General features: G+C 35.2%; 1 long non-coding RNA gene across 1 annotated transcript in view; it reads left to right on the forward strand.

Annotated features, from left to right (window-relative positions):
- Window positions 1–530: 530 nt before the first annotated feature.
- The window catches only part of LOC120303744, a 128,391-nt gene continuing 113,538 nt past the window's right edge, over window positions 531–15,383 (forward strand). Inside the window, exon 1 of the long non-coding RNA XR_005555525.1 lies at window positions 531–684. This is a non-coding gene — a long non-coding RNA (uncharacterized LOC120303744). The remainder of the gene's footprint in view (window positions 685–15,383) is intronic.

Here is a 15,383-nt window from a genome sequence, read left to right on the forward strand (position 1 = left end):
CTTTGGGAATAATTAATTAGTTAATTAATAACTAATGTTATTAGAGAGAGTTGAGAATGTGATGTTAAATAGGGTCATATTGATGGAACAATAGCCACTATTATTCTTGCTGAGAGCATAGGAGAAAGCTTTATGTGTATGTGCATGCACAAGCTTTAGTTTGACCAACTTTTCACCTCCTCTCTTTTTGAAAGTGGCTGTGCACTGAAATTAGTCAGTGTCAAATATGAACTCCATTCCCAGGAAAATGTCCTATAATAGGCTGTCTTCTAAGTTTATTGATGTCTGCAGGTTTAAATAGGGGACTATAGATAGCTTTAGTAGATATTGCTATCTACCCTGTTTCCCTGAAAGTAAGGCCTACCCTGAAAATAAGCCCAAGTTTGATTTTGGGGGGTGGGCCTAATATAAGCCCTACCCCAAACATAAGCCCTAGTTTTGGGGTGAGGCACAAACTTAAAAACCAAGCTAGGGCAGGGGTGAGGTTGTGGATCTGCCCCATGCACCCTGCACCCACTTACCTTTCAGCTAGGCCTCTCGTCATTGGCCCACTTCTTCTGAGGCGTCTTCTGCAGCCAGGCCTGCATTTCTGGAAAGGCCACTGCAGCCGAGAACTGAGTTATGAAGCTGCTCCTTCGGCTGCAGAAGAGGTGGACCAGCTGGGCACAGCTGTCGGTACAGGTGGTGAGTAAAAAAGACATTCCCCCCCCAAATAAGACCTGGTGCCTCTTTTGGAGGCAAAAAAAAAAAAAAAAGACCTGGTCTTATTTTTGGGGAAACACAGTAGATTTTGCTAAGGCCCTGAAAGATAGTAGATAATTTAAGTAATAGCTTCCTGTGCTAAGTTGCCAAATTCTTAGGAAGATTCAGTGCAGGTGTTAGCATCGGACAGAAGAAAATTAGTGACAAAACCCTCAGAGCCAAATTCTTCCTTTCAGTCAAGAAGGACAAATTGCTTTGGAATTCTTCAAGACTATCAGCCAAACTTTCTAGAATCCATTTTAGAGAGAGAGAGAAATAAAGGAACAAAAAGAAATAAATAGAGGAGTAAACTTAACAAGTCCCTCTATGGCCTTCCTTGCTCCCAACTTCATCTCACATTCCTTTTGGGCAATACTGAATTTCTGAAATGTTGAAAAAAATCAGAACTTCAAAACTATCAGGTTGTAATAATGTTTAATCTGGAAGCCATTTCTTCTGTAACATCCATAAAGAAGCTGTTGAAGGCATAGAGTGAAGAAGAATTGGAACAGGGAGAGGGGAACAAGAAAGAAGGGAATACTAACAGGATAAAAATAAAATGAAAAAGGAGGGGGGAGATCTGCTTACATTGCTGGTTTAAAGACAACACTTATTTCAAATGCTTTAGTAGTCACTGTGAACCGGAAGGCTAGAATTTTCTTCTGGAATTAACTGGTGGTTATCTATCTATGTAAGAAATATAACCTATAAGAGATTAAATGGGCCTTCTCAAGAGATAAAATCAAATGTAGCACACTGAGCTGCAGTACTTAAAGCTAGCTGTGTTATGTTTGACTTTTGCAACGGCCTTGATGAACCAAAGCTTAATGTGATTCTTTCATTTGTGGCTTAAGGTATAGTGTGAAGCCAGTCATTGTGATTTGTAAATCATTATTTGTAGCTTAGTGTTGAGTGGCATTATACAAACAGCCCTTTGGTTGCCATTCCAGTGAACAAATCTTTTAAAAAATGGCACCACAATGCTATCTTTGAAGCACTGCTATAAAGTCTCACCCAAAATTCTAGGGAGAAGTTGCCTTAATTCAAAGTTCTTGTTTGTTGGATTCAATGCTGTCTTTAAAATACACAGTGACAGCTCCAAAATCACTTCCATGTCCTTCTCACCATTAGGTAAAATTTCTTGTGGATATGATAAGCCTATTTTCAATTCCAAAACTAGATATTGAACAGGAAAGTAGTAGTTTTCTACTACTAAATTTTCTAGTATAATAAATATCTGGATTGTTTGAATACACCTGTTACTCACATTATCAGGATATGAGCATCTCTTTGCATCCTTTGTCCCTTCAGGAGGCAGCCATACCAATACTTGATGCATCAGACCTTTATAAACTTTGCATGTTCAATTCACAGATATAGTGCAGAAGCATTATACAGTGACTGTTATTGAAATTTATAATGAATTTAGTTGTGTCAGCACATATTTGAATGTTCTTGTTGTTACAAAATATGCGATGTGAAGAACTCCATTTGATCATATGAAAATAAACAAATGACCAACACATTTAAGATGGAATGTTTCAAACAAATGATTAAATGCATAAATGTAACTTCTTATATAAACTTGTCAGCTGATTGCCTCTATCAGCCCTTAATGCTAAATGTGTGCATGAAATCATTTACAATTTCATTAAAATATTTAAATAAATATTTTTAAAGAAAACAAATAATTAAATATGCTCAGAGAACAGTCTTTACTTCCCAGAAGCCCAATTCACATGCTTATTTGGGTGGATGTAGGATGTTCTCTGCAGAAGTGAGTATAGGATTACAAAAGCTAGGTGAGCTGCATCTGTCCCTCCTTAGCATCCTGGCGAAGCACTTTCTCCTGCAGAGAAGCCTTTCTCTCCTCTGTGGTAAAACTACAACAAAGAAAACAAAGAACTGGTGAGGAGCTGAACAAAACTGCCAAAGAGCTTACAGTGATGCAAATACACCAGCCAAGTTTCATTTAAAAGCCAACAAAAGGCAACAATAACCTCTAAAAGCAACAAGCTTATACTCTTTTTTTTTATTAAAAGTTTTACAATTTTACAATAATATCCCTCACCCACAACCTCCCAACCCTCCCAAAAACCCTCCCCCACTTTTCCCAGAGCTGAATACAGGGTTAACAAGAACTAAAAATACAAAACATTTAAACTTAAGTAAACCTAAAACAAAAATTACATTAATAAAAGAAAAAAAAGAATCCAATATATATATATAATAAAAAATCCAATATATATATAATAAAAAAATACTTATTGTCTTAAACTTTAAACTTTAAACATAAATTATTCAAAAGATAAATAATATCTTTTAATATCATACTTATACTGTATAAAGTTTATCCATCTTTTCCACACCAAAAGCTCATACTCTTCAAATCATCCCCACCTCCCAACTAAGTGTTTCTTTACAGTCTGGCAACATCATACTTACCTCAGAGATTTAAGAATGTTTCTCTTCAAATTATCAGCCAACTGAACTACAGCAAGATGAATTAAACTACTCTTGTAGAAAGATCTTGGCCACCAGCTAACTTCATAGTCAATACAAGGCAGCCTTTCAATGAAGAAACACAGACATCACACCTCTGAAAGAACATGATATACGTGTGTAATTGGAGGAATGTTTTTTAGCCATTTGGCCCAGAATTACCCATTTCTGTCTTACCATAGCTCTCCACATTCTTAGGCAATTATCTTTTCATTTCTGTTGCTAGATAGCTTTTTAATAAGAACTATTAAAATGCCATTCTCTACCTTTATGTCTAAATTTATTTAGAAGCATTTAGCGCACTATATTTTCATCCCTTTTAAAGCAATAAGCTTAGAATAATGTTCTGATTAAGACAAGTTAATGATTCAAAATATGTAAAATTATTACAGTAGCACTGCAAGATGGCTGCCAACATCGAAAAGATCAAGACCCATTGGAATTATAGAGCAGAATTTAAAAGGTCTTTTTACATTTTACTACTATTTATAGAAATGCATAAAATTTCATCTAGATGAACTAATTCTCTAATAAAAGAGAGGAATTGTCATATTCAGGCTTGCCGAAGAGAATGAAGAGCTAACATCAATGTAGCAAAATGTGCTTGAAGATTTCGAAGTCCTACAGCTGTCTCTATTTTCTGCTCAGCTGATTCACTGAAGATAAATTCTATTTAATAGTCTTTAAAATTCAACTAAATTACTTCCAGTAATTAATTAATTTTATATCAAGTTATTCTTAAGTATCTTAGCAAAGAAATGGATTTAGCTTCAGTATACCTGCAGTTAAATTTCATAAAATTAAACAATCAGTGAGAGAAGCTGTTAGGAATAATCAGGTATCCAAGATCCTTGGAATAACCTTGTTTTCTTGGCATCCAACGAGATAACTAAAACAGTTGATTTCTCTCTTATCTTAACTAAATATCTTAACATATACCAATGTGTTCTTCCAGTGACAAGCACAAGTACATTCTGGTGGGCAAATTAAAAGTTAGATAGCTACTTTTAAATATAAGTGAAACTTTAGATGTTATATTAACTGTTGACCTGTAGAAGGCACTACTCAACTGGTTTTGTCCTTATTGGGACTCTTCAGTCATAGCTATCTTCTGTATTTTACGTTCAAGGCTTTATTTTTATATTTTTTTTTTCAGGAGACTTTCTTTTTTATTGAAAGTTTTATAAATTTTACAAAAAAGGAAAAATAATACAAAACAAAAGACAACATATACAAAAAAATAAAACTAAACAATACATATATAAGAAAACCCCCCCATCCCCCACCCCTCCCAAAAAAAAAAAAAAAAACCCTCCCTTCCCCCCCCCCTGAGCTTCCCAGAGCAGAATATAGGCTTAAGAAATAAAAATAAAAATTAAATTAAGAACTTTATATTTATATATATAAAAAAATTATCTATAATATATATGAAAATAAAACTTATGAAAAAACTATATAATATTTTTGTATACCCAATCTAAATTGTATAAATTTTATCCATTTATCCCAAACAGCAAAAAACTTCTCTTGCGTTTGTTGCTTTAAGAAAGCCGAAATCTTTGCCATTTCTGCCAGATAAGCTACTTTAAGAAACCATTCCTGCAATGTAGGCAAAGATTCCTTCTTCCAGTATTGTCCTACTAACAGCCTAGCGGCTGTGATCAAGTTTAACATCAATACAACCTCCTTTGTATCACAATCTGTAACAATACCTAACAAAAATAATTGCGGAGTAAATTTTACCCTCCTTCTAAAAATTCTCTGGATATTCCACCATATTTTAATCCAAAATGCTTTTATCTCTCTGCATGACCACCAAATATGATAATAAGAAGCCTCCTTATAACCACATCTCCAACATTTAGGTTGCACGTCAGGATACATATAAGACATTTTTTGTGGATCAAGGTGCCATCTATAAAACATTTTATAAAAATTCTCCCTTAAGTTCTGTGCTTGAGTAAATTTGACATTTCTCACCCAAATAGTTTCCCAGGTGTCCAATGAAACTGGCTCACCAAAATTCTGCGCCCATCTAATCATACAATCTTTAATTAGTTCCGTTTCTGAATCCAATTCAACTAAAACCCCATAAATTCTCTTAATGTGGGTTTGTCTTTGATCCTTCAGTTGCTTAATAAGGTTTTCATCTTCTCTAAGAAAACCCACCTTACAATCCATCTTCCATCTATCTAATAATTGCCTATATTGGAACCAAGAATAAGTAAAATTTTCTTGTGCTAACTCTTCCCGTGATTTTAATTGCCAGTTTTGTCCATCCCATTTAAGTAACTGTCTATAAGACACCATATCCATTTTAACCCCTCTTTTTATTCCTTCTATCGCATGCCAAGGTATAGCCCATAATGGTACTTTAAAATCACTTTTATAATATTTTCTCCAAATCCTAAGTAAAGAAATTCTTAAAATATGAGATTTAAAAGCCCAATCTATTTTTTTATTAAATATTAAATAGGCATGCCACCCATAAAGTAAATCCCATCCCTCTAAGTAAAGTATCTCAGAATTTGTCAAATTTACCCAATCACTAATTAATGTTAAGACCACCGCATCATAATATAATTTCAAATTTGGTACCTTAAGTCCACCCCTCTCACGGAAGTCTTGCATAATTTTAAACTTAACCCTTGGTTTTTTCCCTGCCCAAATAAATTTGTTGAGACCCTTCTGCCACTCATTTAAATTAATCTCATTTTTCAAAATTGGTAACATTTGAAACAAAAAAAGAAACTTGGGTAGAATATTCATTTTTATCACTGCAATTCTTCCCATGAGGGATAATTGCAACTTTTCCCAATTCTTCAAGTCCTTCTGTACCCTGACCCACAACCTTTCATAATTATTTTTAAATAATTTTGCATTAGAAACAGACAGCATCACCCCCAAATATTTTACCTTATTAACAATCTCAAAACCCGTCAAGTTGACCAAAATCTGCTTCTCCTGACTCGACATATTTTTAGGTAAAATTTTAGTCTTATTTACGTTAATCTTAAAACCCGAAACCAAACCATAATGATGAATCAACTGTAATAAGTTTACTACAGAATAATCAGGTTGCGACAAAGTAACAACCAAGTCATCCGCAAAAGCTCTCAACTTATATTCTTTTTTATTAACATATATTCCTTTAATTTCCTGAGATTCTCGAATTTTGATCAATAATATTTCCAATGTTAAAACAAACAACAATGGCGATAAAGGACACCCCTGTCTAGTACCTTTCTCTATTGTAAAAACCTCCGACAAACCTCCATTAACAATAAGTTGTGCCGTTTGTTTTGTTTTGTTCAAGGCTTTAAGGGATTTTGGAATATGCCTTGTTAACTATACAAAGCATTTAGTTTTAGAGCTATCTTGGCCCAGTATCAAGTACCTGCAGGAGGGAGGATCTTATAGTATACATGCACAGCTTCTATAAGTGCTCTCTATCTCCATTGAATTTCTCCATTTTTGCAGAGAGACTCTGTTTTCAAAGGAACAGAAAACATTTTCAGGCAATGCATATTTGTGTTCAGAGCATATCTGCAATGCTGAATTCCACCTCCACACACACCCTCCCCAGTTGCACAATGATAGACATTAGCGTATCGTGTATGGACCTAATAATGATTTGCTGGATTTTAGAGCACAACCCTGAATGTTGTAATATGAGTAAATGAAAATAGGAAGGAAATCCCAGTCTAGTTCATCTCTTGCTTGACCCTAGAAGCAAATTTGATCTCATCCATTTTTCTTTGATAGTATTTCTTGGAAACATGCTGCTCAGTTGCCTTGGAAATAAAGATGTGTAATTTGTTTAGTGCAGTGGCATGACAAGTGGTTTTTCACTGTGTTCTCTATTCAAGAGGATGCTCTGGTTTTTCTTGCTCCCACTTCCCCTTTCATTTCTCTCTCTTGATACAAAAGGCTCTCCCTCTTCAGATTCCTGCTTTCTTTTATTCAAACCTATCATCGTCTCCCAGTAGGGAATCCACTGACAGTGATTGAGACTAAGGGAAATGGTATCATCTCCATGCTGAAGAGTGTTAATGGGAGTTAAGTGCATAATTCCCAGCAGAAAGAGCTAAGAATATACAGTAGAGCCCTGTTAATTTACTCTTTGCTCTTTCACAAAACCAAAAAAGATGCCGCTGCTCTTTAACCTCGACTAACCATGCAATGCTTTGAGCTCCAGCACCTCGGAGAATCTCTGTCTTCTTTTTTATATCTCCCTGCAGACAAAGTTAACGGAGCTTCTTGGATGCTGTTGTTTTTAAAATTCATTTGATTTTTTTTTCCTAATGAAATGTTACAGCCTGCTTTCTGCTGCGCAGTACATGACCTGTGGTAAGGCGGTAACAATTTCACAATAAAACAACAAAAATGAATGGCCCAATGGAAATATTTATAGCAACTTAGAGAAGGAAGATAAAAGCTAACAGCCCAAGTAGATAAAGTGTATTTATTCTTCATTGGCAGCCATCCCTAGGCTGGTGCTTTCCAGGTTATGCTAGCTGAGAAGTATGGGAGCCGTAGTTCCAATATCGATAGTCCTCAGCTAATGACCGAAATTGAGCTCAAAATTTGTTGTTAAATGAAAAATTTGTTAAGTGAGTTTGCCCCATTTTACAACTTTTCTTGCCACATCTATTAAGTGAATCACTGCAGTTGTTAAATTAGTAACACAGTTGTTAAGTGAATCTGGCTTCCCCACTTACTTTGCTTGTCAGAAGGTCACAAAAAGTGATCTCATGACACTGCAACTTTCATAAATATGAACCAGTTGTCAAGCATCCAAGTGTAAATCATGTGACTTACAGGGATGTTGCAAAAGTATGAAAAATGGTCATAAGTCATTTTTTTTCAATGCCATTGTAACTTTGAATGATCACTAAATGAACTGCTGTTAGTCAAGGATTACCTGTATAGCTGGAAGATGCCAGGTGGAAATAGGTTCTTCTGAAATAATACTTCAGAAATAAAACATTTGACAGTTCACACACATTTTGGGAATTTGAGGTCAAAGACAATTTGAGAAATGTAGTTTGAAATGGATCATTTGCTAAACCTTTTATCATCCTGTTTCCACAAAACGAGAGAAATTTTAGTCAGAAAACTGCTTTGCAGACCAGTTCTATTTCAATAAATACAAATATTTTGTATGTGATGCTTTCAATTGCACTATTACTCAGAATCTAATGGTAAAATTTTATGACAGACTGTCAATCCATGAAAGACAGTAAAAAGACTATGGAGAGCTGAAACAATACAACTGGAAATAATATAACTTTGTGATTACCAATAATAAAGCAGGCACATGTACATTTAATGTTTGCATAGCAACTACTATGTTTTATTTATGTCTTTAAATGAGTGACTCCAAATCCACTGTTACACCTTGATATTGGTTTTTAGTAGTTTTTTAAAATGTTCCTGTCACTGTTGTTGTGATCCACCCAGAGTTATGCCTTATACGTCTCTGAAATAAATTAATAAATAGGTAAAATCATTATTTGGCTCTACCAAAGGGTGATGAAGATTTTGCACATTTTTTAGTTCTTCAGACATTCTCATTAAGTAAGTTGATACAAATGACAGGGAAGATGGAAGAAAGTGAACATCTAGAACAAACAGTTGTTTTAGCCACAAGTTCTGCAATTAACAGTCAATCGAAAGGTAGAGTGTATGGATTTAATGCATAGACATTGTTAATATGAAACTGGAGACACATCATTTTTAAGACAGGACTTGGAATGACAGAGACATAAAATCTTTCCTAATCTGACAACAGCCAAGCTTCTTCTGGGAGTTATAGCCTGAAACATCCCAACTGCACAAAGCTGCAAGAAGGAAATTTACATATTGATTTCTTTTCTTTTATTAACTATTACAAAACATGGTCGTAGGAGTTTTTGAGACCCCACAAATCTTTGTAACCTTGAGGAGTGCTTTACATACCAAAGGTTCCAGGTTTAGGTCTTGGAATTTCCCCCCCAAAAAGGTTCAAACCCATCAGGACAAGATTCAGGAGTCCACCTGCATTTAAAAGACAAAGGCCACTCTTTCGAAGATAGCAAAGTGCACATTTTGGATAGAGAGGATCCCTGGTTTGAAAGAGGGGCCAATCAGGCCATCTATGTCAAAACTGAACTGTGTGGACCAAATCACGTGTCATCTCCTGGAAGCTCTTGAGGGTCATGGATCTAAAATGCAGATGGGTGAATTCACAGCTCCAAAGACCTTGCCCATTTCCTCATGACTAACTGGGTGAAACTCTTTCAGAAAACCAAGCAAGACTATCCCCCAGTCACTTTTATAGGACCTAATGAGCTAGAGTCAAATTCTGAGAGAAATGACTTTATTCAACCGATACCTAGAATAGTCCTCACAGCACCCCTCTAAGTATTGCCATGGCTCTCCTTACCAGGATGAACTGAGTTAAACTAAATAGACTCTCTGCAGGCTCATTAGGGGTTGAAAAATAGCTATGTTTTGCTACACTTATCACCATGAAGTAATTTTTAAGAAAGTCTCTTACCTGTGTTTAGTTGGGTTCATCCTTTCCATGAAAATCCTTGGCACAAAACTATAACATGCCTTTATTTTAATTTTTAACATTTTTTTCACAAACTGACAACCCTTTTAGTGGATTTTAATTTATGATTACTATTCTTTTATCCATTATTTAATCATTCACAGCTTTAATGGTTACTGTTTCTGCTTTCCTGTTTTAATATAATATGTCATTATTTCTAACTGCATAATCTACTTTGAAGGCCAGTATAAATGTGCAAGTGTGATTTAAATATTGCATAAAGAAATGAGCAAGGGTGAGTGTTTTACCCCGAGGCAACAGAAGTTTGATTATATTTTTAAATAGCAAGTTTCAGGGATGAAAAGAATAATTTCTTAAAAAATACTTTAGTCTTATTGTGAACTGAATGAATGAATGAAGGAATATATGTAAAAAAATCAAGAAGCATGAAGCCATGCCATTTTTTACATGTAACATTTGCAGAAAAGGGATGGGGCTCTGATCATGTACTCCTGACTGACCACCTTTTAGAGTGTGAGCATGGTAGATACACATCAATATAAGCTATGTAAATGTACAAGCCTATTTTGCTTAATATGCTTTTGAGTGTTTTTCAGACTGAAACTAATGCTATCCTTGGGGTATATTTATCTATTTGTATTCCTGCTTGGTATTGATGGCAGTTTATAGAATCCAAGAAGATAGGCACCTTTCCCAAGTGCTTATTGTCTAAATATCAGCCCAGGATAAAATAAAACAGCAGAGAAATAAGTGGAGGTAGACATACAGTGGGAAAGGGGTCATGATTGTTGTAGTTACATATCCTGAAGCTTGGTTACATATGAAGTTGAACTACTTATTGGGTTACAACTTACAGCAAGCCACCTGTTGTATTTTTATGTCATCAAAATTAGCCTAGAAGTGTGAGATTTTATTATTTTGGATGAATGGAGCTGCTTTCCGCCATCCAGACAGGGAGAGGGTGGGTGCTTCCAAACCCAAGTCCAAGTGCTATTAAAAAAATTAAAGGCAAAAAGAGAAAGAATGAGAAAAGCCAGAAAAGCAATAAATATATATTGTCATCTCAAACTCTCCAATTGAGTCCTGTATAAATCATAAACATAAAGAAACATCACATTTGATGACTTTTTGGCAGGACAATTGCATAATCAAAGCATCAATGGGCAGCACTGGAAGAATCCAGGGTAGAGGAGCTGCTAGTTAGAAAAGGATCTGAATTTGCATTTATACTGGCAGAGGCAAAGAGAAAGAAGTAGCTGAAAGGAAGACAGAGGTGCTCACTCCAGAAATGTATAATCCCTCTCACCCATTCTGTAATGCCTTTGTCTCTTTTAGGCCTAATCTTTTCCTGAATCTGCCTAGCAATGCTGAAGATCAGTCCCAAAGCTTCAGTCATGATACTGTGGCCACCAACTTGAATTTTTTTACACCCTCTCTATCTTTGTAGGCAATCCTGATCCTTCTAAAAGAGTGATACTTAGAAGTAATATTTGATTAACATTTTCACCAAAGCAGAATAAAATAGAATGATTACATCCTGTGATGTGGAAACGCCTAAAACCACATTTACTTTGTATGTAGCCATAACATACAGGTGACTTGTATTCAGTTTGTAGTTTGATTATTATTCTAAGTTGTTTTTCAGAAGTACTAAGCCTAGCCAGTATTCTATTTCCATCCTATTTTAGATTTCTGTTACCTAAGTGAAGAACATTGTTATTGTCTTCATAGCCATATGCAGGGGTGGGGAGTGACAATATATAGGTTGTGATGAAAACACTGGCAAGGCATGTCATGCTGCAATGTAAGTATGAAAAGAAAGATGGACTTGCCCTTGTTATGTCATAATATGTGCTCTGTGGTTTTGGCAATCTCATGGTTATGAACAGATGCCAATTGTGATCCCTGTAAAATTCCAATCTATCTTTATCATCTCATTTCTCCAGTCTATCAAGATTGTTTCAAATTTTATTTCTCTCTTCTAAATACATATCTCCCAGTTATGGGCCATCTAGAGATTGATGATCATAGCCTACATTTCTTTATGCAGTCATTTATAAAAATGTTGAGGAATCCTATTTGTAAGGTGCATGGCAATATTACATTTATCATCACAGCTGTGTTAGGAGGAAATTTAAGAGGGAAGTCATGACTGAGATAACACTTTGAATTAAATCATGGTTTGCTTAACCATGGTAAACTGAACATTTCACTGGTAATTAGATTGTTATGATTGTTAAATTATAAAACAGGTAATCAAAATAGCTAAGCTGATATAACATACTATATTACAATCAAAGAAGTCCTATTATGCCTATCACAGTGAAGGAACTCATCTAATGATTGATCCAAAGACAGCTAATGGTTTTTATTATTAAAGAGCAATTTAAATCCAGGTCTTCAAAATCAAACCTAAAATTTATCATGTCATCATCTTGCTTTGGACACTGATCTATTATTATATATGTGGTAAAATTTGCAGTGTAAATTTACAATCTTATCCATACATGTCTTCAAAGAAAGCCCTACATTGCTGTAATATTGCTGCAACAGGGCCAAAACATAAAAAAAATTCACAATAGTGCTTGAATAAATTAGGACTCATGATTTCCTATTCTTCATTAATATAAATGTTTTTCTCTGTTTACTTTTCATTTCAGAAGCTCTGAAGAACCTAATATTTACATTATCTTATCTACACATTTAAGTGGGTGGCAAGGGTAATATTGTAGTCAACTAAGATCTATTAGAATTCTCTGCTTGGATTAACCAAGAGAGATATAGAAAAATAACCTTTAATAACCAAACCTGTATGTTATGTTACCTAAAGAAACATGGCTGTAGAGTAGATTGCTAACTTTTCTTCAGAATACCAAATTATACCTTTAATAAGCAGTAGGTGGAAACTTTATTGTGGAAACTAAAAGGCATTATTTGATTTTCATATACCTCAAAGGCACAAAAGCAAGCCAGATCTGTTTTTTTTTTTTTCAGATTAAGTAGTAAATTCACGTGAACTTTCTGAAAGAATATTGTATTTTCTCAGTAATGACATTGAACTTTTATGCAGCACGTTTTCAAGATAAGTGGTGATATTGACAGGCATTTAATAGATAAAGAATTATCAGAAATATGTCTGGGAGCTTTTCCCCTTATTTCTATAAAAATTGACCTTATCAGTAAAACAGGAGACTCTACACTGGGATAGATAAGGTTGTCCTGATATTTGATCCATATTTGGCAGTGAAAGATTCTTGAGACACCTGAACAAAGGCTGGAGTGCCAACGAGATAGGAATCAATGAGTGCTGGTTTTATTTGAAATGAAGTTCTCATTTCTTATCTTTTAATCTTTGTCTTATTGCATTATAAGCCACCCAGAGTTGCTTTGGCTAGTGAGATGGGCAACATATAAATAAAAACACACTAGATGGATAAACCTCAGAAGATGGCAATGTTCCTCTTATCCTGGTTCTGAAGGTTCTTGATAGTACCCAAATGAAAGAAACTGAGAGGTGATTCACATGTTCTTGAAAATAAGTAAATCAGTGACAATCCTTTAAAATCATGAAATGGCCCCCACACTCAGAATTCTGAAAGTTGTAGACTTAAATGTGTAGTGATAGTAAGCCTAAAAATTCAAAGTCATTTCCTCTATTTAAAGGAATAAAAACAGTTCAGGAAGGAAGTACCTATTATATGTCAAATGACAGAACACAGCTGTGATCACTGACACTTTAACTATGGCAAAACAGAGATCATAGCCTCTTTTGCTAAGGATCACTAGTGACATCTTCAGTCACTGACTGTGCACCAACTGTAAAGTGCCATTTTGTGCCATGGCACATCACTGGGTAAGGTGGTGGTAAATATGGTGACTCCAGCTTTTGTACAGGTCTCCGTTCTCATGAACAGAATGCAGCCAGCTAACTAGATATAAATTGCCAAAAAAGGATACATTTTCCAATATATTTTTAAATACCTCTTTTCATATAAATCCAAAGGCCTACCATCGCACCACTTTTGGTTTAACTTTAAAAAAAATGCATCAGCACACAGGAGCACAAGTGTAACATCTGTTTAAGTTGTTGGCCTAGAATTGAGTGAGACAAAGCTTCAGGTCCATCTTCAGCCATGGAAATATATTGGGTGACTCTCCTTCTTCTTCTTCTTGTGCCATATCCGTTAACGGACGTTGGCGATCATGTTGGCGATCCTGTTTTTATCAGCAGCCTCACGAAAAAGTGCTGCTGAGTTTTGTTCAAACCAGTCCCTTAGATTTTGAAGCCACGATGTTCTTCTTCTGCCTGGACCTCATTTGCCTTCAATCTTTCCCTGGAGGATTAAATGGGGTATGCCGTATTTTTCTGGGTGTCACATCACATGTCCAAAATATTCTAATTTTCATTTTTTTAATTGTTTTGATGATTTCCCTTGGCTTTCCCAGGCGTCTTATCAACTCCTCATTTGTGATCTTGTCAACCCAGCTTATATGTAACAGCCACATTTCAAATGTTTCTAGTCTCTTCAGGTGGCCTTCTATCAGAGACCAATTCTCTACTCCATAGAGCAGGACTCTGGGCTGATCATTCTTGCTCAGTCAATACTCCTTTGCAGGATTGTTGTTATGGAAATAAAATTAAGAGAAATCTCCATAAAAGTTGCTTTGAGCAAAGGATGCTCATCATTCAAATTCCAATTGCTCTAACTGGAAGAAAGTTTAACATATTTATTTTACTTCTAAAAAACAGGGATAAAGCTTCTAATTTCAGCTGCTTTGTTTCAATAATATCTCAGAATCCTCCATGTGTATGGAGATGAGTATAGCTAGTTTAGAGAAATCATCTCAACTCTATATAATGTCACATAATTTGCAAGACAAAATGAGCTCTAGGACCCTGCAGATTTCTCCTTTCCAGTGATTTTACAGTACATCTGACACAAGACATACAATCTGGGTTAGGGCTGTGGTTTTGTCTGTGGGGGTAATTTCCAAATGATGAACAAGAGCAGAATGAAGGGATTAACTGTGTGAATATAATAAAAAATGCAAAAGCAACTAAAGCAAGAGAAAGCAAGGGAGTGGGGGACAAAGCCACACATATAAAGATTAAAGGTAACTAAAAGGGTTCTCATTTCCTGTTTTTTAATCTTTGGCTGAGGATCTAGTACTGTCATTAGAAGCTTATAAAACATACAAGCGGCTGCATTTGTGCATGCTTGGATTTTGGAGTTTGTACTCTGTCAGCATCTGCTTTCATGACTTATCCTTGATTTTTAAATTGACCAGCATGCAGCTCATCCTCAAATGATTATGGGCACAGCACTGATCCCATTTCATTCAGTTGCAGAAGTTAATTTTAATAACAGAAGTAAAACAGAAGGTCTTGCCTGGAGGAATGTCAAGGGTTTTTTTTACTTGTTGCAGAAAAAAAATCTAACTTGTTAACTTTTGCTGTTTAATTAATGCATTTTTCAAATACCTTTTCAGGACAATACACAGAGACTTTTCCAAGCATAACATCCAAAAACATCCAAGTTGGCTGGCAAAGTCTCTCTTTTTCAAGTATTTGGATTTTGGA

Source organism: Crotalus tigris, unplaced genomic scaffold (genome assembly GCF_016545835.1).
Source record: "Crotalus tigris isolate CLP2741 ecotype Arizona unplaced genomic scaffold, ASM1654583v1 scf7180000024506.1728113, whole genome shotgun sequence".
Lineage (NCBI taxonomy): Eukaryota > Metazoa > Chordata > Lepidosauria > Squamata > Viperidae > Crotalus > Crotalus tigris.